Source organism: Thamnophis sirtalis, unplaced genomic scaffold, assembly GCF_051295495.1.
Source record: "Thamnophis sirtalis isolate CommonGarterSnake01/CBP01778 unplaced genomic scaffold, rThaSir2_p1.2 scaffold_4, whole genome shotgun sequence".
NCBI lineage: Eukaryota > Metazoa > Chordata > Lepidosauria > Squamata > Natricidae > Thamnophis > Thamnophis sirtalis.
In genome coordinates this window covers 132,740,151-132,763,808 of record NW_028261384.1, presented here as the reverse complement: position 1 = coordinate 132,763,808, position 23,658 = coordinate 132,740,151, and positions in this window count along the sequence as shown.

The window sequence follows — 23,658 nt, the reverse complement described above, 5'->3', positions numbered from 1 at the left end:
GCTTCCTTAACCTTTGTATCGTCTGGTTTCCTTGTTAACTCCAGCTCTTTTCTCTTAATTTCCTCTTCCAGTTCTGTTCGTTTTAACCCTTGCTTATTTCTATGTGTTTTATTTATATTCATCAAAACTCCTCTCATATACGCTTTGCTTGCATCCCATACAAATTCCATAGATGTACCCTTATTCATATTCAAAACAAAATATTCAGATAGTAATTTTTTACAATCATTAATATAGTTTTCATATCTAAATAAATTTTCATTCAATCTCCAAGACCTTCTTGCCTGCACTACCCTTCCCAACTCCATCCAAACTGGATTATGGTCAGAAAGGACCCTAACTGCAATCTTGGTTTTCTTGACCCTAGAAAGCAAATCGTTAGTGGTTAGGATAAAATCAATCCTTGAGAGGGATTGATGCCTGTCCGAGAAGAAAGTGAAGTCATATTCCTCTGCATTTCTTTCTCGCCAAATATCTCTCAATTCAAAATCATCCATAATGTCAAAGAAAGATTTGGGTAACTTTGCTCGCATCTTGGTATTTAGGCGGGAAATCTTCTTATCTCTCTTAGTGTCTATCACTCCATTCCAGTCACCCAATAGTATACAAGAACTATAGTCCCACTGTACTAATTTAGCATGAAGATTTCTATAGAATCTATCTTGCTGTTGATTGGGAGCATAAATTCCCAAAAGTAATGTCTTTTTCCCTTCTAAGATTAAGTCTAAAGCAATATATCTTCCGAAGGGATCTGCTTCTATTAATTCAGCTTTCATATCTTTTCTTAAGTATACAACTATACCATTCTTCTTTTCCATAGCAGAAGCTGCAAAATGTTGACCAAGTTTTGAGTTGATCAAATATTTTTGATCAGTTGACTTGATATGAGTTTCTTGCAAACAAATTACATCGTTCTTAAACTGTTTGAGATAATGAAATATTTTCTTCCTCTTCTGTGGAGAGTTCAGTCCATTGACATTCCATGTTAAAATCTTAGTTGTCATTTTTGGTTGGTTGAAGCATTTTTAGAGCTTCCTGCACGGCCTGTTTAACCTTAGGTCTAGCTCCTCCCATTGCTTCCAGATTTGTTGTTGTAGATCCTTGATCGATGGCCGATGATTGTTGATGCTGTTGCTTTTTAGCTTGTTTCTCCATACGTCTAGTAGTCATGCGGCTAGGTCTTGGTTCCATAGCACCTTGCACTTCTAGAGAAGAAAGATGCTCCATCTTGTCTGATGGTTGTGTAGTTTGCTGTCTATCCTGTCTTTCTTGTGGTCTTTCTCTGGGTCCAGATGGTGCAGGGTGTCCGGCCTTCAATATATTATAATAAAAATCTCGGGCTTTCCATACAGAGTTGAGGCGGTACCTTTGCTTATCAAATGTAAATATGATGCCAGATGGTGCATCCCATCTATACTGTATCTGACGATTTCTGAGTTCTTCGACCAAAAAAGCGTAGTCTCTCCTGGCTCTTAACATTGGAGGTGGTATCTCTTTCAAAACAACCAGGTCTTGACCGCCAATTTGAAGCTTAGTGTTATAAGATGCTTGCAGTACCATATTTCTAAACTCTCTTGTAGTAAAATATATAACGATGTCTCGAGGAAGCTGCTTCTGCTTTGCCAGCCAGGAGTTGACGCGGTAAGCTTTGTCAATTTGCCAGCCTTGATTGGTCCCTGGTCTTCCCATCAGGCGGTCAAAAGCTTCCGATAGGATCTGTTTCAGGTTCTCCTGTTTCTCCTCACGCAGCCCCCTTACTCTTAATGCGAACTCCATTTGTCGGTACTGTATCATAATAATTTCTTTTTCAGCATTTTCCACTTTTTGTTCCACCACCTCTGTTTTCAATGTCAAGTTAGCATTGGCATCATTAAGAACCTCTAAAGTATCTTCCACTCCAGAAATATGTTCTGTTAATACAGTTACAAGACTCAGCATGTCGTCTCTAATTTTATCAACCTTAGCCTCAAATTTCTCATACAACTCCTGTTTAAGTCCTTTTATTTCACTTTTAATTTCACTTTTAATTTCTTCTTTCATTTCTTTTATTTCCTCTTTTCTCTCCTCTCTATTATCTCTAAATTTATCTTCCATTTTAATTGTCTGTGCATTAAGAGCCTCGCTTAGATTACTCAGAAAAAATTCTTTCGTTAACACATCCCCAGCAGGGGGCGTAGGAAGCGGAGGCTGCAGCTTTGTGCCAGGCACTGAGGATGTGCCCCTGGAAGTAGAGGGTGACGACTTCAAGTTAATATTTGGTTTTGAGGCCATTTCAAAATTTATCTGCCTGCAGTTAATAAAACTCTATTGCCTAAATAAGCAGCTTTAAAAAAAGAGGCTTTTATTTTGAAGTTTAAGGCTTGGCAAAACTTTCAGTGAGTAAACATTGTAACAAGACCATTCAGCAGATTCATCACCATTTAACTTCCAAATAAGCAAGGTTGATAAAGGGGTAAAATTCTTCTATTGTGAAACCAAAACAAATGATAAGCAATCTCTTTTGTTTTGAATTCTTTTGAGGATTTGCATTGTCTAGCAAAAAGTGTTCGTTATTACCGGAGAAACCAGGCTGCTCGGCGCCATTTTAGAAGCCTCTGAGTAAATAATTTTTCGGAGGAGAAAAAGAAAAGAAGCTAAAATGTTGATAAGCAATTAATGTCCACAGTGAACGGATCCAGCTCGTGATAAGAATAAATCAAACAAAACTTTGATCAGAGTGGGAGAGACCTACTTTGTCCTGCACAAGGCAGTTTGAAGTTCCCAGCACGGACAGCCGTTCTGCCTTGGGCTAGCCCCCCTTTCCTTGCAAGCACAAAAGCTGCAAAAATCGAAGAGCATTTGCCAGCAAAACAGTTTCTTCTTTCCTTCTTGCCTGAAGGATAAGAAAACCTGATAAGACGTCAGATGGAAGATCCTCTAAACAGGTACGTAGCCAGGAATTCGGAGGCAGCTGATTTTTTGCTGCTTCCACCAGTAGGCTCCTCCCAGGAAGTCCAGGAATCAGAGTTTTATTGAACGTGAGAACCAGAGACTCAAAATGATGGCTTTTGGACAAATTGAGGCTAAATACCCATTGATCTGGGATGCTTTAGTTTGCATTTCTGCATTTAGCAGGATGTTAGACTCCATGATCTAAATGGACCCTTGCAATGCTTGATTTTCTCTGCTTTACAATTTTTGAGTTATTCTCCTACACGGTCCATATTTTATGCATTGTACATTTCTCCTTCTCCAATCACTCTCTCACTTTCTTTTTCCATTCATTATCTGGAGTTTTGAAATGTATTTTCCCCCTTCCTCCCTCCCTCCCTCCCTCCCTCCCTCCCTCCCTCCCTCCCTTCCTCCCTCCCTTCTTTCCTTCCTTCCTTCCTTCCCTCTCTCTTCCTCTCTTTCTTATTCTTTCTTTTGTTTTTTTCTTTTTTTTGTGCTTTTTTTCTGTTTTTGATTGCTTTCATTTTTCCCCCTTTCTTTTATCTTAGTTCCAGTTAGTTTCTGGTTTCCTTTAAAGAAATTTAGATTCAAATAAATCTATAGGAGCATTTCCTAAATAAATTGGATGGACCAGTAAGCATCTGGAAGTCCCTCTATCTTTTTTTCTTCTTTCTACATTTCTTTCTCTTTCTTCTTTCTTCTCCTCTCTTCTTTCTGACAAGATTATTATTTTTTTGTTAAAATGAGTCAATACTGAGGTATGTGTTAAAATCACTTTTTGACCTGTGGCAGAAGAGTGACTCTGAAATCACTCTTTCTTTCTCCATTTTTGTCATGTTTAATTAGGGGATTGAAAAAGAAAGGAAAGAAAGAAAGAAACAAGGAAGGAAAGAAACAAAGAGACAGAGAGAGAGAGAGAGAGAGAGAGAGAGAGAGAGAGAGAGAGAGAGAGAGAGAGAGAGAGAGAGAGAAAGAAAGACAGACAGACAGACAGACAGACAGACTTAATCTAGAATTGAAATAAATTGCTAAGTCAACAAGTTCATCACACATCCTTTCAATCATCATGTCAAAAATGCTCCTGGACACATTCAGATTGGGAACTCTGAAGTCACTCTTTCTTTCTCCATTTTTGTCATGTTTAATTAGGGGATTCAGAAAGAAAGCAAAAAGAAAAAGGAAGGAAGGAAGGAAGGAAGGCAGAAGAAAGAATGAAAGAAAGAAAAAAGGAAGGGATGGATGAAAGAAAGAAAGAAACAAGGAAGGAAGAAAACGAGAGAGCGAGAGGGAGAGAAAGAAAGAAAGAAAGAAAGAAATGCAGACAGACAGACAGACAGACAGACTTAATCTAGAATTGAAATGAATTGCTAAGTCAACAAATTCATCACTCATCCTTTCAATCATCATGTCAAAAATGCTCCTGGATTGGGAACTGTGTCCTCACAATGATCTTTCTTTCCCCACTCTGGTGGCAGCTGTATTGCAAAGAAAGGGTTTTTGCCCTAGAGAGCCACTAGGATGTGTCACAGTGTCTCGTAGAGCACAGAGGTACAATGCCTGGTCCTCAAAGATGACTTTGGTGAAGGAGAGGATGCTATTCTTTCGCTCATTAAGAATAATCAAAGAAACTCTCTCCCCTTCAATGCTCTTGTCTCTTCCATTGTATCCGCTTGCAAAGAGATGCGGAGGCTGGCTAGGGAACTGTCGGAACCAAAAGATGTTTTCATTTCCTTGAATGTTGGGATGGGAGCAATTAAGCTCTACTTCGCTTCCAATGGATGCTTCCAGCAGGGGTTCCTGGACAATTTTTTCACCTTGGCAGAAAAGGGTTCCTGTAAAGTCAAACACAGGCAAAGAACAGGATGTCAACATCCATTCCTTAATGAAATCTTGGATGCTCTTGAATCAAAAATACCACTTGGATGTCCTTAGATATAGAAAGGCCGAGCAGTAGAACTGTCTCAATCAGGATAGAGCTGGAAGGGACCTTGGAAGTCTTTTAATCCAACTCCCTGCTCAAGCACTAGATCCTATGCCCCTTAAGAGAGGTAGCTGTCCAGACTTTTCTTTAAAACCTCCATTGATAGAGCACCCATGACCTCTGATCCCAGGAAAGGGAGAAAGGGATCTCCTAAATATTACTTACTTGACTTGAGAGCCAGTAATATTAGAGAGAAGGAGGCCAAATTCATGGTGGGAAACTGAAGCATTACAGCCGATCCGATTTAGCCAAAGCAGCCGGTGTCTTGTCTAAAAACGAGCCCTTGCAGAGAATCTCTCCTGCCTTCTTCTGATTCTCTCTGTTGTGGTTTTCTGTGGTTTTCAGCAGAGAGTCCCGTGACTATTTTCATCGGCTGTCAATTACATGAACCTAATTTGCCTTCCTTTGCATATGAATCTAGCTCCCCATACTGGTAAGAGATGATGAAAAGAGGACAGAGTTTATTATGATGAAAGGCAAAAACCTTCCTCTCATGAAAGATGGCAGATGTTCTCACCACGTGGAAGAGGCTCCACCACAGTTTGTCTGCCACAATCTTCTCTCAGGCATGGAACGTCTCTGGGGTGTCAAAAAGGACACAAGGGGGCTGCAGATCCATTTTTTGAATTTATTGTGGACACCATACTTTGAATCAGGGGTGTCAAAGTCAAGGGCAGGAGGCCAGATCCGGCCCACAGCGAGATTAGATATGGCCTGCAGGCCTGCCCTGGAAACAGCAAAAGGTCGAACCACAGTGCCTCTGCCAACAAAAGGGGGCTCAGGAAGGATGCATGACATCTCCTGGGCTCCATTTTGGGCAGCACAGGCTTCCTGCCACCCGCTTCCAGTGAAAACAGAGCTGAGGGAGGTCGCACGCAGCCTTCCCGAGTTCCCTTTTCACTGGCAGAAGACTGCAGGAGCCCTTCACAGCCGGAAACGAAGCACAGAAGGGCTGTTGTGGCCAAAATAAAGCCTTGATGAGTAACATTGAACTGGCCATGCCCCACCCACCACCAGATCAAACACAACCCTGATAAGGCCCTCACTGACATTGAGTTTGACACCACTGCCTTGGACTGATGTTTCCTCCATCAACAAAATGGTTTCTCTGAAGGGAAACCAAAAGAATGTTTCCTCAGAAGCTAGAATGAACTGCTTGAGAAAAGATGGGAGAGGACCATTAATTGTAACAAAACCTGTTGAGATGGAACAAATCCATGTGCCTGTTTGAGAATTGATCTCGGGGATGCATGTACATCCATGTTTGCTGTGGTTAGACAGGTGTTCAGTCACCATGTGGGGCAAGTTCCAGAACATTCTAGACTGGCATTCTTTTGTTTGTCAGGATCCCAAGGCTGGAATTCTAGTCAGTGAGAAACAACTAAAATTGTAGTCTCCTTCTCAGAATAACAGACTAACAGAGTTGGAAGGGACCTTGAAGGTCTTCTAGTCCCACACACTGGTCAGGCACCTAACACTATGCCACTTTAGACAAATGGTTTTCCAATCTATTCTTTAAAACCTCCAATGTTGGAGCATTTACAAATTCTGGAGGCAGGTTATTCAAATGATTCATTGTTCTAACTGCTAGGAAATTTCTCCTTAATTTTAAATTGCTAAATTCTAAATTACTCCTTAGTTTTAGGTTGCTTTTCTCTTTGATTAGTTTCTATCCATTGCTTCTTGTCCTGCCTTCGGGTGCTTTGGAGAATAACTTGGCTCCCTCATCTTTGCGGCAGCCCCTGAGATATTGGAACATTTCTATTATATCATCCGTAGTCCTACTTTTTATTGAACTAGACATGCAGAAATGCAGCAACTGCTCCAGTCCCCTAATCAACTTTGATTCTCTTCTTTGTACTCTTTCTAGAGTCTCAACATCTTCTTTACATTGTGGTAACCAAAGCTGGATGCAGGATTCCAAGTGTGATCCTACCAAGGCATTATAAAATGGTATTATGGGAAGAATGTTAAGAGGAACGTATGGGTGTGACTTGCTTTCTATGGGCAAGTTTAATTGAAATTAGTTATAGGAATCAGAGATTTATTGAATGTGAGAACCAGAGACCCAAAATGATGGCTTTTGGACAAATTGAGGCTAAATAGCCATTGATCTGGGATGCTTTCATTTGCATTTCTGCATTTAGCAGGATGTTAGACTCCATGATCTAAATGGACCCTTCCAATGCTCGATTTTCTCTGCTTTACAATTTTTGAGTTGTTCTACACGATCCACTTTCTTTTTCCATTCATTATCTGGAATTTTGAAATATTTTGAAATATATTTCCCTCCTTCCTTCCTTCCTTCCTTCCTTCCTTCCTTCCTTCCTTCCTTCCTTCCTTCCTTCCTTCCTTCCTTCCTTCCTTCCTTCCTTCCTTCCCTCCCTCCCTCCCTCCCTCTCCCTCTCTTTCTTTCTTTCTCTTTGTTTTGTTCTTTTTTCCTTTCTTTTTTCCTTTCTTTTTTCTTTTTTTGATAGTTTTCATTTTTTTCCCTTTTATCTTAGTTCCAATTAGTTTCTTGTTTGTTTTAAAGAAATTTAAATTCTAATAAATTTACAGGAGCGTTTCCTCAATAAATTGGATGGACCAGTAGGCATCTGGAAGTTCCACTATCTTTCTTTTTCTTTCTCTTTCTTTTTTCTTCTCCTCTCTTCTTTCTGACAAGATTATTATTCTTTTGATTAAAATGAGTCAATACTGAGTTATGTGTTAAAATTGCTTTTTGACCTGTGGCAGAAGAGTGACTCTGGAGTCACTCTTTCTTTCTCTATTTTTGTCATGTTTAATTAGGTGATTCAGAAAGAAAGGAAAGAGAGAAATGAAGGAAGGAAGGAAGGAAGGAAAGAGAAAGGAAGGAAAGAAAGAAAGAAAGAGAAGGAAAGAAAGAAAGAACGAAAGAAAGAAAGAAAGAAAGGCATGGAAGAAGGAAAGAAAGAAAGAAACAAGGAAGGAAGGAAACAAAGACAGACAGACAGACAGACAGACTTAATCTAGAATTGAAATGATTTGCTAAGTCAACAAATTCATCACTCAACCTTTCAATCATCATGTCAAAAATGCTCCTGGACACATTCAGATTGGGAACTGTGGCCTCACGATGATCTTTCTTTCCCTTCGCTGGTGGCAGCTGTATGGCAAAGAAAGGGTTCTTGCCCTAGAGAGCCACTAGGATGTGTCACAGTGTCTTGTAGAGCACAGAGGTACGATGCCTGGTCCTCAAAGATGACTTTGGTGAAGGAGAGGATGCTATTTTTTCGCTCATTAGGAATAATCAAGGAAACTCTCTCCCCTTCATTGCTCTTTTGTCTTCCGTTGTATCCTCTTGCAAAGAGATGGGGAGGCTGGCTAGGGAACTGTCGGTACCAGAAGATGTATTCATTTGCTTGAATGTTGGGATGGGAGCAATTAAGCTCTACTTCGCTTCCAATTGATGCTTCCAGCAGGGGTTCCTGGACAATTTTTTCAGCTTGGCAGAAAAGGGTTCCTGTAAAGTCAAACACAGGCAAAGAACACGATGTCAACATCCATTCCTTAATGAAATCTTGGATGCTCTTGAATCAAAAATACCACTTGGATGTCCTTAGATATAGAAGGGCTGAGCAGTAGAACCGTCTCAATCAGGATAGAGCTGGAAGGGACCTTGGAAGTCTTTTAACCCAACTCCTTGCTCAAGCACGAGATCCTATGCCCTTTAAGAGAGGTAGCTATCCAATCTTTTCTTAAAAACCTCCATTGATGGAGCACCCTCTGATCCTAGGAAAGGGAGAAAGGGATCTCCTAAATATTACTTACTTGACTTCAGAGCCAGTAACATTAGAGAGAAGGAGGCCAAATTCATGGTAGGAAAATGAAGCATTACAGCCGATCCGATTTAGTCAAGGCAGGTGGTTTCTTGTCTAAAATGAGCCCTTGCATAGAATCTCTCCTGCCTTCTTGTGATTCTTTCTGTTGTGGTTTTCTGTGGGTTTCAGCAGAGAGTCCCGTGACTATTTTCATTGGCTGTCAATTACATGAATCTAATTTGCCTTCCTTTGCATATGAATCTAGCTCCCCACACTGGTAAGAGATGATGAAAAGAGGACAGAGTTTATTATGATGAAAGGCAAAAAACATCCTATCATGAAAGATGGCGGATGTTCTCACCACCTGGAAGAGGCACCACCACAGTTTGTCTGCCACAGTGTTCTCAGCCATGGAACGTCTCTGGGGTGTCATAAAGGACACAAGGGGGCTGCGGATCCATTTTTTGAATCTCCTTGTTGACACCATATTTTGAATCATGGATGTCAAAGTCAAGGCCTAGAGATGGAACAAATCCATGTGCCCGTTTGAGAATTGATCTCGGGGATGCATGTACATCCATGTTTGCTGTGGTTAGACAGGTGTTCGGTCACCATGTGGGGCAAGTTCCAGAACATTCTAGACTGGGATTCTTTTGTTTGTCAGGATCCCAAGGCTGGAATTCTAGCCAGTGAGAAACAATTGCAGTGACTAAAATTGTAGTCTCCTTCTCAGAATAACAGACTAACAGAGTTGGAAGGAATATTGAAGGTCTTCTAGTCCCACACACTGGTCAGGCAGGTAACACTATGCCACATCAGACAAATGCTTGTCCAATCTATCCTTTAAAACCTCCAATGTTGGAGCACACACAACTTCTGGACGCAGGTTATTCGACTGATTCATTGTTCTAACTACTAGGGAATTTCTCCTTAATTTTAAATTGCTAAATTCTAAATTACTCCTTAGTTTTAGATTGCTTCTCTCTTTGGTTAGTTTCTATCAATTGCTTCTTGTCCTGCCTTTGGGTGCTTTGGAGAATAAATTAGCTTCCTCTTCTTTGTGGCAGCCCCTGAGATATTGGAACATTGCTGTTATATCATCCGTAGTCCCACTTTTTATTGAACTAGATATACCCAAATGCAGCAACTGCTCCAGTTCCCTAATCATCTTTGATCCTCTTCTTTGTACTTTTTCTACAGTCTCCACATCTTCTTTACGTTGTGGTAACCAAAGCTGGATGCAGGATTCCAAGTGTGATCCTACCAAGGCATTATAAAATGGTATTATAGGAAGAAAGTTAAGAGGAACTTATGGGTGTGACTTGCTTTCTATGGGCAAGTTTAATGGAAATTAGTTATAGGAATCAGAGTTTTATTGAATGTGAGAACCAGAGACCCAAAATGATGGCTTTTGGACAAATTGGGGCTAAATAGCCATTGATCTGGGATGCTTTCATTTGCATTTCTGCATTGAGCAGGATGTTAGACTCCATGATCTAAATGGACCCTTCCAATGCTTGATTTTCTCTGCTTTACAATTTTTGAGTTATTCTCCTACACGATCCATATTTTATGCATTGTACATTTCTCCTTCTTCAATCACTCTCTCACTTTCTTTTTCCATTCATTACCTGGAGTTTTGAAATATATTTCCCCCCTTCCTTCCCTCCTTCCCTCCTTCCCTCCCTCCCCCCTCCTTCCTTCCCTCCCTCTCTTTCTTTCTTTCTTTCTTTCTCTTTGTTTTTTTTTCCTTTCTTTTTTCCTTTCTTTTTTCTGTTTTTGATTGTTTTCATTTTTTTTCCCTTTCCTTTCTTCTATGTTAGTTTCAGTTCGTTTCTGGTTTCTTTTAAAGAAATTTAAATTCTAATAAATATATAGGAGCATTCCCTAAATAAATTGGATGGACCAGTAAGCATCTGGAAGTTCCTCTATCTTTTTTCTCCCTTTCTTTTTCTTTTTCTTTCTTCTTCCTTTTTTCTTATCCTCTCCTCTTTCTGACAAGATTATTTTTTTGATTAAAATGAGTCAATGTTGAGTTATGTGTTAAAATTGCTTTTTGACCTGTGGCAGAAGAGAGACTCTGAAGTCACTCTTTATTTCTCCATTTTTGTCATGTTTAATTAGGGGATTCAAAAAGAAAGGGAAAAAAGGAAGGAAGGAAGGAGGAAGGAAGGAAAGAAAGAAAGAAAAAGAAAGAAAAAAAGAAAAAATGAAGAAAGGGATGGAAGAACAAAAGAAAGAAAGATACAAGGAAGGAAATAGAGGGAGAGAGAGAGAGAGACAGACAGACAGACAGACAGACAGACAGACAGAAAGACTTCATCTCAAATTGAAATAAGTTGCTAAGTCAACAAATTCATCACTCATCCTTTCAATCATCATGACAAAAATGCTTCTGGACACATTCGGATTGTGAACTCTGAAGTCAATCTTTCTCCATTTTTGTCATGTGTAATTAGGGATTCAGAAAGAAAGGAAAGAGAAAGGAAGGAAGGAAGAAGGAAGGAAAGAAAGAAAGAAAGCAGAAGAAAGAATGAAAGAAAGAAAGAAAAAAGGATGGAAGGAAGGGATGGAAGAAGGAAAGAAAGAAAGAAAGAAAGAAAAGAAAGAAAGAAAGCAGAAGAAAGAATGAAAGAAAGAAAGAAAAAAGGAAGGAAGGAAGGGATGGAAGAAGGAAAGAAAGAAAGAAAGAAAGGAAGAAAGAAAGAAAGAAAGAAAGAAAAAAGGAAGAAAATGAGAGAGCGAGAGACAGAAAGAAAGACAGACAGACTTAATCTAGAACTGAATTGTAGTGCTAAGTCAGTAAATTCATCATTCATCCTTTCAATCATCATGTCAAAAATGCTTCTGGACACATTCAGATGGGGAATTGTGTCCTCACAATGATCTTTCTTTCCCCACTCTGGTGGCAGCTGTATTGCAAAGAAAGGGTTTTTGCCAAGGTGAGCCACTAGGATTTGTCACAGTGTCTCCTAGAGCACAGAGGTACGATGCCTGGTCCTCAAAGATGACTTTGGTGAAGGAGAGGATGCTATTTTTTCGCTCATTAGGAATAATCAAGGAAACTCTCTCTCCTTCATTGCTCTTTTGTCTTTCGTTGTATCCGCTTGCAAAGAGTTGGGGAGCCTGGCTAGGAAACTGTCGGAACCAAAAGATGTTTTCATTTCCTTGAATGTTGGGATGGGAGCAATTAAGCTCTACTTCGCTTCCAATGGATGCTTCCAGCAGGGGTTCCTGGACAATTTTTTCAGCTTGGCAGAAAAGGGTTCCTGTAAAGTCAAACACAGGCAAAGAAAAGGATGTCAACCTCCATCCCTGAAGGAACTCTTCAATGCCCTTGAATCAAAAATACCACTTGGATGTCCTTAGATATAGAAGGGCCAAGCAGTAGAACCGTCTCAATCAGGATAGAGCTGGAAGGGACCTTGGAAGTCTTTTAATCCAACTCCCTGCTCAAGCACTAGATCCTATGGCCCTTAAGAGAGGTAGCTGTCCAGACTTTTCTTTAAAACCTCCATTGATAGAGCACCCATGACCTCTGATCCCAGGAAAGGGAGAAAGGGATCTCCTAAATATTACTTACTTGACTTGAGAGCCAGTAACATTAGAGAGAAGGAGGCCAAATTCATGGTGGGAAACTGAAGCATTACAGCCGATCCGATTTAGCCAAAACAGCCGGTGTGTTGTCTAAACTGAGCCCTTGCATAGAATCTCTCCTGCCTTCTTGTGATTCTCTCTGTTGTGGTTTTCTGTGGGTTTCAGCAGAGAGTCCCGTGACTATTTTCATCGGCTGTCAATTACATGAACCTAACTTGCCTTCCTTTGCATATGAATCTAGCGCCCCACACTGGTAAGAGATGATGAAAAGAGGACAGAGTTTATTATGATGAAAGGCAAAAAACATCCTATCATGAAAGATGGTGGATGTTCTCACCACCTGGAAGAGGCGCCACCACAGTTTGTCTGCCACAGTCTTCTCTCAGCCATGGAATGTCTCTGGGGTGTCATAAAGGACACAAGGGGGCTGCGGATCCATTTTTTGAATCTCCTTGTTGACAACATATTTTGAATCAGGGATGTCAAAGTCAAGGCCTAGAGGCCAGATCCAGCCCACAGGGAGATTAGATATGGCCTCCAGGCCTGCCCTGGAAATAGCGAACGACCGACCCACAGTTCCCCTGCCAACAAAAAGGGGGCTCAGGAGGGGCGCATCATCTCTTCCGGGCTCCATTTTGGGCAGCACAGGCTTCCTGCCACCCTCTGCCAGTGAAAACAGAGCTGAGGGAGGTAGCGTGAAGCCTTCCCAAGCTCCCTTTTCACTGGTAGAGGACTGCAGGAGCCCTTCACAGCCGGAAACGAAGCACAGAAGGGCTGTTGTGGCCAGAATAAAGCCTTGATGAGTAACATTGAACTGGCCATGCCCCACCCACCACCAGATCAAACACAACGCTGATGAGGCCCTCAATGAAATTGAGTTTGACACCCCTGCCTTGGATTGATGGTTCCCTCTGTCAACAAAATAGTTTCTCTGAAGGGAAACCAAAAGAATGTTTCCTCAGAAGCTAGAATGAACTGCTTGAGAAAAGATGGGAGAGGACCATTAATTGTAACAAAACCTGTTGAGATGGAACAAATCCATGTGCCCGTTTGAGAATTGATCTCGGGGATGCATGTACATCCATGTTTGCTGTGGTTAGACAGGTGTTCGGTCACCATGTGGGGCAAGTTCCAGAACATTCTAGACTGGGATTCTTTTGTTTGTCAGGATCCCAAGGCTGGAATTCTAGCCAGTGAGAAACAATTGCAGTGACTAAAATTGTAGTCTCCTTCTCAGAATAACAGACTAACAGAGTTGGAAGGAACCTTGAAGGTCTTCTAGTCCCACACACTGGTCAGGCAGGTAACACTATGCCACTTTAGACAAATGCTTGTCCAATCTATCCTTTAAAACCTCCAATGTTGGAGCACCCACAACTTCTGGAGGCAGGTTATTCGACTGATTCATTGTTCTAACTACTAGGGAATTTCTCCTTAATTTTAAATTGCTAAATTCTAAATTACTTCTTTGTTTTAGATTGCTTCTCTCTTTGGTTAGTTTCTATCAATTGCTTCTTGTCCTGCCTTTGGGTGCTTTGGAGAATAAATTAGCTTCCTCTGCTTTGTGGCAGCCCCTGAGATATTGGAACATTGCTGTTATATCATCCGTAGTCCCACTTTTTATTGAACTAGATATACCCAAATGCAGCAACTGCTCCAGTCCCCTAATCATCTTTGATCCTCTTCTTTGTACTTTTTCTACAGTCTCCACATCTTCTTTACGTTGTGGTAACCAAAGCTGGATGCAGGATTCCAAGTGTGATCCTACCAAGGCATTATAAAATGGTATTATAGGAAGAAAGTTAAGAGGAACTTATGGGTGTGACCTGCTTTCTATGGGCAAGTTTAATGGAAATTAGTTATAGGAATCAGAGTTTTATTGAATGTGAGAACCAGAGACCCAAAATGATGGCTTTTGGACAAATTGGGGCTAAATAGCCATTGATCTGGGATGTTTCATTTGCATTTCTGCATTGAGCAGGATGTTAGACTCCATGATCTAAATGGATCCTTCCAATGCTTGATTTTCTCTGCTTTACAATTTTTGAGTTATTCTCCTACATGATCCATATTTTATGCATTGTACATTTCTCCTTCTTCAATCACTCTCTCACTTTCTTTTTCCAGTCATTATCTGGAGTTTTGAAATATATTTCCCCCCTTCCTTCCCTCCTTCCCTCCCTCCCCCCTCCTTCCTTCCCTCCCTCTCCCTCTCTTTCTTTCTTTCTTTCTTTCTTTCTCTTTGTTGTTTTTTCCTTTCTTTTTTTCTGTTTTTGATTGTTTTCATTTTTGTTTTGTTTTTCTTTCCTTTCTTCTATGTTAGTTTCAGTTAGTTTCTGGTTTCTTTTAAAGAAATTTAAATTCTAATAAATGTATAGGAGCATTCCCTAAATAAATTGGATGGACCAGTAAGCATCTGGAAGTACCTCTATCTTTTTTCCCCCTTTCTTTTTCTTTTTCTTTCTTCTTCCTTTTTTCTTATCCTCTCCTCTTTCTGACAAGATTATTTTTTTGATTAAAATGAGTCAATGTTGAGTTATGTGTTAAAATTGCTTTTTGACCTGTGGCAGAAGAGAGACTCTGAAGTCACTCTTTCTTTCTCCATTTTTGTCATGTTAAATTAGGGGATTCAAAAAGAAAGGGAAAAAAGGAAGGAAGGAAGGAAGGAAGGAAGGAGGAAGGAAGGAAAGAAAGAAAGAGAAAGAAAGAAAAAAAGATAAAATGAAGAAAGGGATGGAAGAACAAAAGAAAGAAAGATACAAAGAAGGAAATAGAGGGAGAGAGAGAGAGAGAGAGACAGACAGACAGACTTCATCTCGAATTGAAATAAGTTGCTAAGTCAGCAAATTCATCACTCATCCTTTCAATCATCATGACAAAAATGCTTCTGGACACATTCGGATTGTGAACTCTGAAGTCAATCTTTCTCCATTTTTGTCATGTGTAATTAGGGGATTCAGAAAGAAAGGAAAGAGAAAGGAAGGAAGGAAGAAGGAAGGAAAGAAAGAAAGAAAGAAAGCAGAAGAAAGAAAGAAAGAAAAAAGGATGGAAGGAAGGGATGGAAGAAGGAAAGAAAGAAAGAAAGAAAGAAAGAAAGAAAGAAAGAAAGAAAGAAAGAAAAAAGGGAGAAAACGAGAGAGCGAGAGAGAGAAAGAAAGACAGACAGACAGACTTAATCTAGAACTGAATTGTATTGCTAAGTCAGTAAATTCATCATTCATCCTTTCAATCATCATGTCAAAAATGCTTCTGGACACATTCAGATGGGGAATTGTGTCCTCACAATGATCTTTCTTTCCCCACTCTGGTGGCAGCTGTATTGCAAAGAAAGGGTTTTTGCCAAGGTGAGCCACTAGGATTTGTCACAGTGTCTCCTAGAGCACAGAGGTACAATGCCTGGTCCTCAAAGATGACTTTGGTGAAGGAGAGGATGCTATTTTTTCGCTCATTAGGAATAATCAAGGAAACTCTCTCCCCTTCATTGCTCTTTTGTCTTTTGTTGTATCCGCTTGCAAAGAGTTGGTGAGGCTGGCTAGGAAACTGTCGGAACCAAAAGATGTTTTCATTTCCTTGAATGTTGGGATGGGAGCAATTAAGCTCTACTTCGCTTCCATTGGATGCTTCCAGCAGGGGTTCCTGGACAATTTTTTCAGCTTGGCAGAAAAGGGTTCCTGTAAAGTCAAATACAGGCAAAGAAAAGGATGTCAACCTCCATCCCTGATGGAACTCTTCGATGCTCTTGAATCAAAAATACCACTTGGATGTCCTCAGATATAGAAGGGCCGAGCAGTAGAACCGTCTCAATCAGGATAGAGCTGGAAGGGACCTTGGAAGTCTTCTAGTCCAACTCCCTGCTCAAGCACTAGATCCTATGCCCCTTAAGAGAGGTAGCTGTCCAGACTTTTCTTTAAAACCTCCATTGATAGAGCACCCATGACCTCTGATCCCAGGAAAGGGAGAAAGGGATTTCCTAAATATTACTTACTTGACTTGAGAGCCAGTAACATTAGAGAGAAGGAGGCCAAATTCATGGTGGGAAACTGAAGCATTATAGCCGATCCGATTTAGCCAAAACAGCCGGTGTCTTGTCTAAAAACAAGCCCTTGCAGAGGATCCCTCCTGCCTTCTTCTGATTCTCTCGGTTGTGGTTTTCTGTGGGTTTCAGCAGAGAGTCCCGTGACTATTTTCATCGGCTGTCAATTACATGAATCTAACTTGCCTTCCTTTGCATGTGAATCTAGCTCCCCACACTGGTAAGAGATGTTGAAAAGGAGACAGAGTTTATAATGATGAAAGGCAAAAAACCTTCCTCTCATGAAAGATGGCAGATGTTCTCACCACCTGGAAGAGGCGCCACCACAGTTTGTCTGCCACAATCTTCTCTCAGGCATTGAATGTCTCTGGGGTGTCAAAAAGGACACAAGGGGGCTGCAGATCCATTTTTTGAATTTCTTGTGGACACCATATTTTGAATCAGGGGTGTCAAAGTCAAGGGCAGGAGGCCAGATCCGGCCCACAGGGAGATTAGATATGGCCTCCAGGCCTGCCCTGGAAACAGCAAAAGGTCGATCCACAGTGCCTCTGCCAACAAAAAGGGGGCTCAGGAAGGATGCATCACATCTCCTCGGCTCCATTTTTGGCAGCACAGGCTTCCTGCCACCCGTTTCCAGTGAAAACAGAGCTGAGGGAGGTCGCACGCAGCCTTCCCGAGTTCCCTTTTCACTGGCAGAAGACTGCAGGAGCCCTTCACAGCCAGAAACGAAGCACAGAAGGGCTGTTGTGGCCAAAATAAAGCCTTGATGAGTAACATTGAACTGGCCATGCCCTACCCACCACCAGATCAAACACAACCCTGATAAGGCCCTCACTGACATTGAGTTTGACACCCCTGCCTTGGACTGATGTTTCCTCCATCAACAAAATGGTTTCTCTGAAGGGAAACCAAAAGAATGTTTCCTCAGAAGCTAGAATGAACTGCTTGAGAAAAGATGGGAGAGGACCATTAATTGTAACAAAACCTGTTGAGATGGAACAAATCCATGTGCCTGTTTGAGAATTGATCTCGGGGATGCATGTACATCCATGTTTGCTGTGGTTAGACAGGTGTTCAGTCACCATGTGGGGCAAGTTCCAGCACATTCTAGACTGGCATTCTTTTGTTTGTCAGGATCCCAAGGCTGGAATTCTAGTCAGTGAGAAACAACTAAAATTGTAGTCTCCTTCTCAGGATAACAGACTAACAGAGTTGGAAGGGACCTTGAAGGTCTTCTAGTCCCACACACTGGTCAGGCACCTAACACTATGCCACTTTAGACAAATGGTTTTCCAATCTATTCTTTAAAACCTCCAATGTTGGAGCATTTACAAATTCTGGAGGCAGGTTATTCAAATGATTCATTGTTCTAACTGCAAGGAAATTTCTCCTTAATTTTAAATTGCTAAATTCTAAATTACTCCTTAGTTTTAGGTTGCTTTTCTCTTTGATTAGTTTCTATCCATTGCTTCTTGTCCTGCCTTCGGGTGCTTTGGAGAATAACTTGGCTCCCTCATCTTTGCGGCAGCCCCTGAGATATTGGAACATTTCTATTATATCATCTGTAGTCCTACTTTTTATTGAACTAGACATACACAAATGCAGCAACTGCTCCAGTCCCCTAATCATCTTTGATCCTCTTCTTTGTACTCTTTCTATAGTCTCAACATCTTCTTTACATTGTGGTAACCAAAGCTGTTTACAGGATTCCAAGTGTGATCCTACCAAGGCATTATAAAATGGTATTATGGGAAGAATGTTAAGAGGAACGTATGGGTGTGACTTGCTTTCTATGGGCAAGTTTAATGGAAATTAGTTATAGGAATCAGAGTTTTATTGAATGTGAGAACCAGAGACCCAAAATGATGGCTTTTGGACGAGGCTAAATAGCCATTGATCTGGGATGCTTTAGTTTGCATTTCTGCATTGAGCAGGATGTTAGACTCCATGATCTAAATGGACCCTTCCAATGCTCGATTTTCTCTGCTTTACAATTTTTGAGTTATTCTCCTACACGATCCATATTTTATGCATTGTACATTTCTCCTTGTCCAATCACTCTCTCACTTTCTTTTTCCATTCATTATCTGGAGTTTTGAAATATATTTCCTTCTTTCCTTCCCTCCCTCCCTTTCCCTCTCTTTCTTTCTTTCTTTCTTTCTTTCTTTCTTTCTTTCTTTCTTTCTTTCTTTCTTTCTTTCTTTCTCTTTCTTTTGTGCTCTTTTCCTTTCTTTTTTCCTTTCTTTTTTCCTTTCTTTTTTCCTTTCTTTTTTCCTTTCTTTTTTCCTTTCTTTTTTCCTTTCTTTTTTCCTTTCTTTTTTCCTTTCTTTTTCCTTTCTTTTTTCTGTTTTTGATAGTTCTCATTTTTGTTTTTTTCTTTTATCTTATTTCCAGTTAGTTTCTTGTTTCTTTTAAAGAAATTTAAATTCTAATAAATCTACAGGAGCATTTCCTCAATAAATTGGATGGACCAGTAAGCATTTGGAAGTTCCACTATCTTTCTTTTTCTTTCTCTTTCTTTTTTCTTCTCCTCTCTTCTTTCTGACAAGATTATTATTCTTTTGGTTAAAATGAGTCAATACTGAGTTATGTGTTAAAATTGCTTTTTGACCTGTGGCAGAAGAGTGACTCTGGAGTCACTCTTTCTTTCTCTATTTTTGTCATGTTTAATTAGGTGATTCAGAAAGAAAGGAAAGAGAGAAATGAAGGAAGGAAGGAAGGAAGGAAAGAGGAGGGAAGGAAAGAAAGAAAGAAAAGGAAAGAAAGAAAGAAAGAAAGAAAGGCATGGAAGAAGGAAAGAAAGAAAGAAACAAGGAAGGAAGGAAACAAAGACAGAGAGACAGACAGACAGACAGACAGACAGACTTAATCTAGAATTGAAATGATTTGCTAAGTCAACAAATTTATCACTCAACCTTTCAATCATCATGTCAAAAATGCTCCTGGACACATTCAGATTGGGAACTGTGGCCTCACAATGATCTTTCTTTCCCTTCTCTGGTGGCAGCTGTATTGCAAAGAAAGGGTTCTTGCCCTAGAGAGCCACCAGGATGTGTCACAGTGTCTCCTAGAGCACAGAGGTACAATGCCTGGTCCTCAAAGATGACTTTGGTGAAGGAGAGGATGCTATTTTTTCGCTCAATAGGAATAATCAAGGGAACTCTCTCCCCTTCATTGCTCTTTTGTCTTCCGTTGTATCCACTTGCAAAAAGATGGGGAGGCTGGCTAGGGAACTGTCGGTACCAGAAGATGTATTCATTTGCTTGAATGTTGGGATGGGAGCAATTAAGCTCTACTTCATTTCCATTGGATGCTTCCAGCAGGGGTTCTTGGACAATATTTTCAGCTTGGCAGAAAAAGGTTCCTGTAAAATAGAACACAGGCAAAGAACAGGATGTCAACATCTATCCCTGATGGAAGTCTTGGATGCTCTTGAATCAAAGATACCACTTTAATGTCCTTAGATATAGAAGCACTGAGCAGTACAATCATCTCAATCAGAACAGAGCTGGAAGGGACCTTGGAAGTCTTCTAGTCCAACTCCTTGCTCAAGCACATAATCCTATGCCCCTTAAGAGAGGTAGCTGTCCAGTCTTTTCTTAAAAACCTCAATTGATGGAGCACCCACGACCTCTGATCCCAGGAAAGGGAGAAAGGGATCTCCTAAATATTACTTACTTGACTTGAGAGCCAGTAACATTAGAGAGAAGGAGGCCAAATTCATGGTGGGAAACTGAAGCATTACAGCCGATCCGATTTAGTCAAAGCAGCCGGTGTCTTGTCTAAAAACAAGCCCTTGCAAAGAATCCCTCCTGCCTTCTTCTGATTCTCTCTGTTGTGGATTTCTGTGGGTTTCAGCAGAGAGTCCCGTGACTATTTTCATCGGCTATCAATTACATGAATCTAACTTGCCTTCCTTTGCATGTGAATCTAGCTCCCCACACTGGTAAGAGATGTTGAAAAGGAGACAGAGTTTATAATGATGAAAGGCAAAAAACATCCTATCATGAAAGATGGCAGATGTTCTCACCACCTGGAAGAGGCACCACCACAGTTTGTCTGCCACAGTCTTCTCTCAGCCATGGAACGTCTCTGGGTGTAAAAAAGAACAGAAGTGGGCTGCGGAACCATTTTTTGAATCTCCTTGTGGGCACCATACTTTGAATCAGGGGTGTCAAAGTCAAGGCCAGGAGGCCAGATCCAGCCCACAGGGTGATTAAATGTCGCCTCCAGGCCTGCCCTGGAAACAGCGAAGGACTGACCCACAGTGCCCCTGCCAACAAAATGGGCGCTCAGGAGGGCCGCATCATCTCTCCTGGGCTACATTTTGAGCAGCACAGGCTTCCTGCCACCCTCTGCCAGTGAAAACAGAGCTGAGGGTGGTGCGCGCAGCCTTCCCGAGCTCCCTTTTCACTGGCAGAGGACTGCAGGAGCCCTTCACAGCCGGAAACGGAACACAGGAGGGTTGTTGCGGCCAAAATAGGGCCTCGATGAGTGACATCGAGCTGGCCATCCCCTCCCAGAAAAGGTCAATCACAAGCCTGATATGGCCCTCAGTTTGATACCCCTGCCTTGGATTGATGGTTCCCTCAGTCAACAGAGTGGTTCGTCTGAAGGGAAACCAAAATAATGTTTCCTCAGAAGCTAGAATGAACTGCTCAAGAAAAGGTGGGAGAGGACCATTAATTGTAGCAAAAACTGTTGAGATGGAACATATTCGTTTACCCGTTTGAGCATTGGTCTATGGGCTGCATACATATCCATGTTTGCTATGGTTAGACTGGTGTTCAGTCACCCTGTGGGGCAAGTTCCAGAACATTCTAGACTGGCATTCTATTGTTTCTCAGGATCCCAAGGCTTGAATTCTAGCCAGTGGAAAAAAAACCCTGCACTGATTTCCTTTCAGTTTGGTTTCCCCTCAAAATAAGACCCAGACTTATTTCTTTTAGGTCCCAAAATAAGCACTAGGGCTTATTTTCAGGTGGTGTATTCTTTCTTTTGGGTACTACCAATGCGAGGCAGGGAGGTGGCACTGCCTAACATGCATATCAACCAGTGGTGGGTTTCCAAAAAATTTGGAACCTGTTCTGTAGGTGTGGCCTGCTTTCCGGGTCCACTGATGGAACCACTTCTAACTGGTTCGGTAGATTTGACGAACCGATTCTACCAAACCAGTGTGAACCAGTAGTAACCCACCTCTGATATCACCTTACCTCAGGACTTCTATGATTCCACACACTGACAAGTAGCAGCAGCACCAACAGCCTTGTGCAGCAGGACCCCTCCGGTCTGTCGGCCCACTTCTTCTGGCACCGGCATGGCATTGGAGCAGGAAGCTGAGAGACACAGCCAGGTCATCCATGTCCCAACGACTATGTTGCCACCAGTGCAGCATCACAGGATGAGGCCGATCGATGCACCAGTGCTGAAGCCATGATATGAGCTGGGGAGTGGGTGGAGGATGAGATGAGTAGGTGGGGGTGGACAGCAGCTGGCTGGACAGCTGCACATGCACTTAAGTAGGGCTTATTTTGGAGGGTAGGGCTTACATTTGGTGCATAATCAGAAAACCCTGGTGGGTTTTGGCAGCCACTACTGCCGGTTTGCTCTGGGATGTGCTGCATGCGTGCTTCATGTGCATGCACAGTACAACAAAAATTTGCTCTGTGCATGTGGAGAAGGCAAAAATATGATGGTGGCGGATGTGGCATCAGCTATGGCGCTGCCGAGAGAACTAGTTCAGGGGCATGGCAGGCCTGGGCCACTGCCAGTTGCAGCGACCCAGACTGCCAATTTACTAGAAGTTTGGCCGAATCGGTCGAAACCGATAGGAACCTACCACGGATGCTAGGGCGTATTTTCAGAATAGGGCTTATTTTTTTTTGGAAAACATGGACTGAATGGCACAGAGATTGTATTACTATCACTCCTGGATAATTATCTTATCTTGAGAATTATTTTACAAAAACACAGTTTTTTTATTTAAAAAAAAACAAAAAACAAGCCACTGAATTTGAATTGGTGCTAATAGCAGTTCTTCCTTATTTGTATTATTTACACTCCAGAGGTTTGTTTTTTTTTTGAATGAGTTTTGTATAGTTTTAACTATCGCTTTTAGGAAAGATCCAACCACTATATTTTTTTCTAAGGGCTGCTCCAAATTATGGACTTTTGTAACTGGTGAGTTGACCTCCAGCGCGTTCCTGTGGTGGCCAATAAGTTCGCACGAAGGCAAGACAAGAAGCAATGGATGGAAACTAATCAAGGAGAGAAGCTGCCTAGTATTAACAGTGAGAACAATTACCCAGGAGAATGTCTTGACTTCAAAGGCTGTGGTGTTCCATCACTGGAGGGTTTTAAGAAGAGACAGGAAAGCATTTTCCTGAAATTGTATACGGTCTCCTTCTTGTTGGATTACAATATCTCCAAGGTCCCTTCCAACTCTGTTATTCTGTTAAATGCTTGTTTGCATTCTTTGCAACATGTGTTAATACAACTGCTATCTCTGTTTCATTCTTCTCTGATATTCTCCTCACCCCTAATTAACAGTCTTCATATTTTCTGTTGTCTTTTGCTCGTTTCTCATTAAACACATCCAGGCACTTCAATGCCAATTCTTCATAACTGTTTCTTTGGAATTGAAATCATTCTGGCTTATTCCTGGTGAAAGAAAATGAGGGTAGAACAAGAAGCAATGGGTGGAACCTCTTCTGTAGGTGTGGCCTGCTTTGTGGAAGTGGCTTGCCGGCCATGTGACCGAGTGGGAGTGGCTTGCCAGCCATGTGACTGGGTGGGCATGGCCAACTTGTAAAATGTGGAGAAACTCACTTAACAACAATCTTGCTTAACAACCAAAATGTTGGCTCAGAAACTCTGGCATTTGAAGCACGCAAGTCTTAAAGCTGTCAAGTTACAAGACCCTGGCACTCCTAACCCTTTAGAAAAAAAAACAGGAGTGTTCAAACTTGATAGCTTTAAGACTTGTGGACCTCAACTCCCAGAATTCCTCCTCCAGTCATGTTGGCTCATGAACTCTGGCATTGAAGCACGTAAGTCTTAAAGCTGTCAAGTTACAAGACCCTGGCCCTCCTAACCCTTTAGAAAAAAAAAACCAGGAGTGTTCAAACTTGACAGCTTTAAGACTTGTGGACTTCAAGTCCCAGAATTCTTCCTCTCGCTCTTCAAGTCCCAGAATTCTTCCTCTCGCCCTTCATCTTGATGATGTGCGGACGAGCAGGAAGGAGGGAGCTGGAACTGGTTTTAAACGGCACTGTAGATTTGTGGAACCTCTTCTATAGAAGAGGTTAGAAGTGGCAGGAACCCACCCCTGGTTG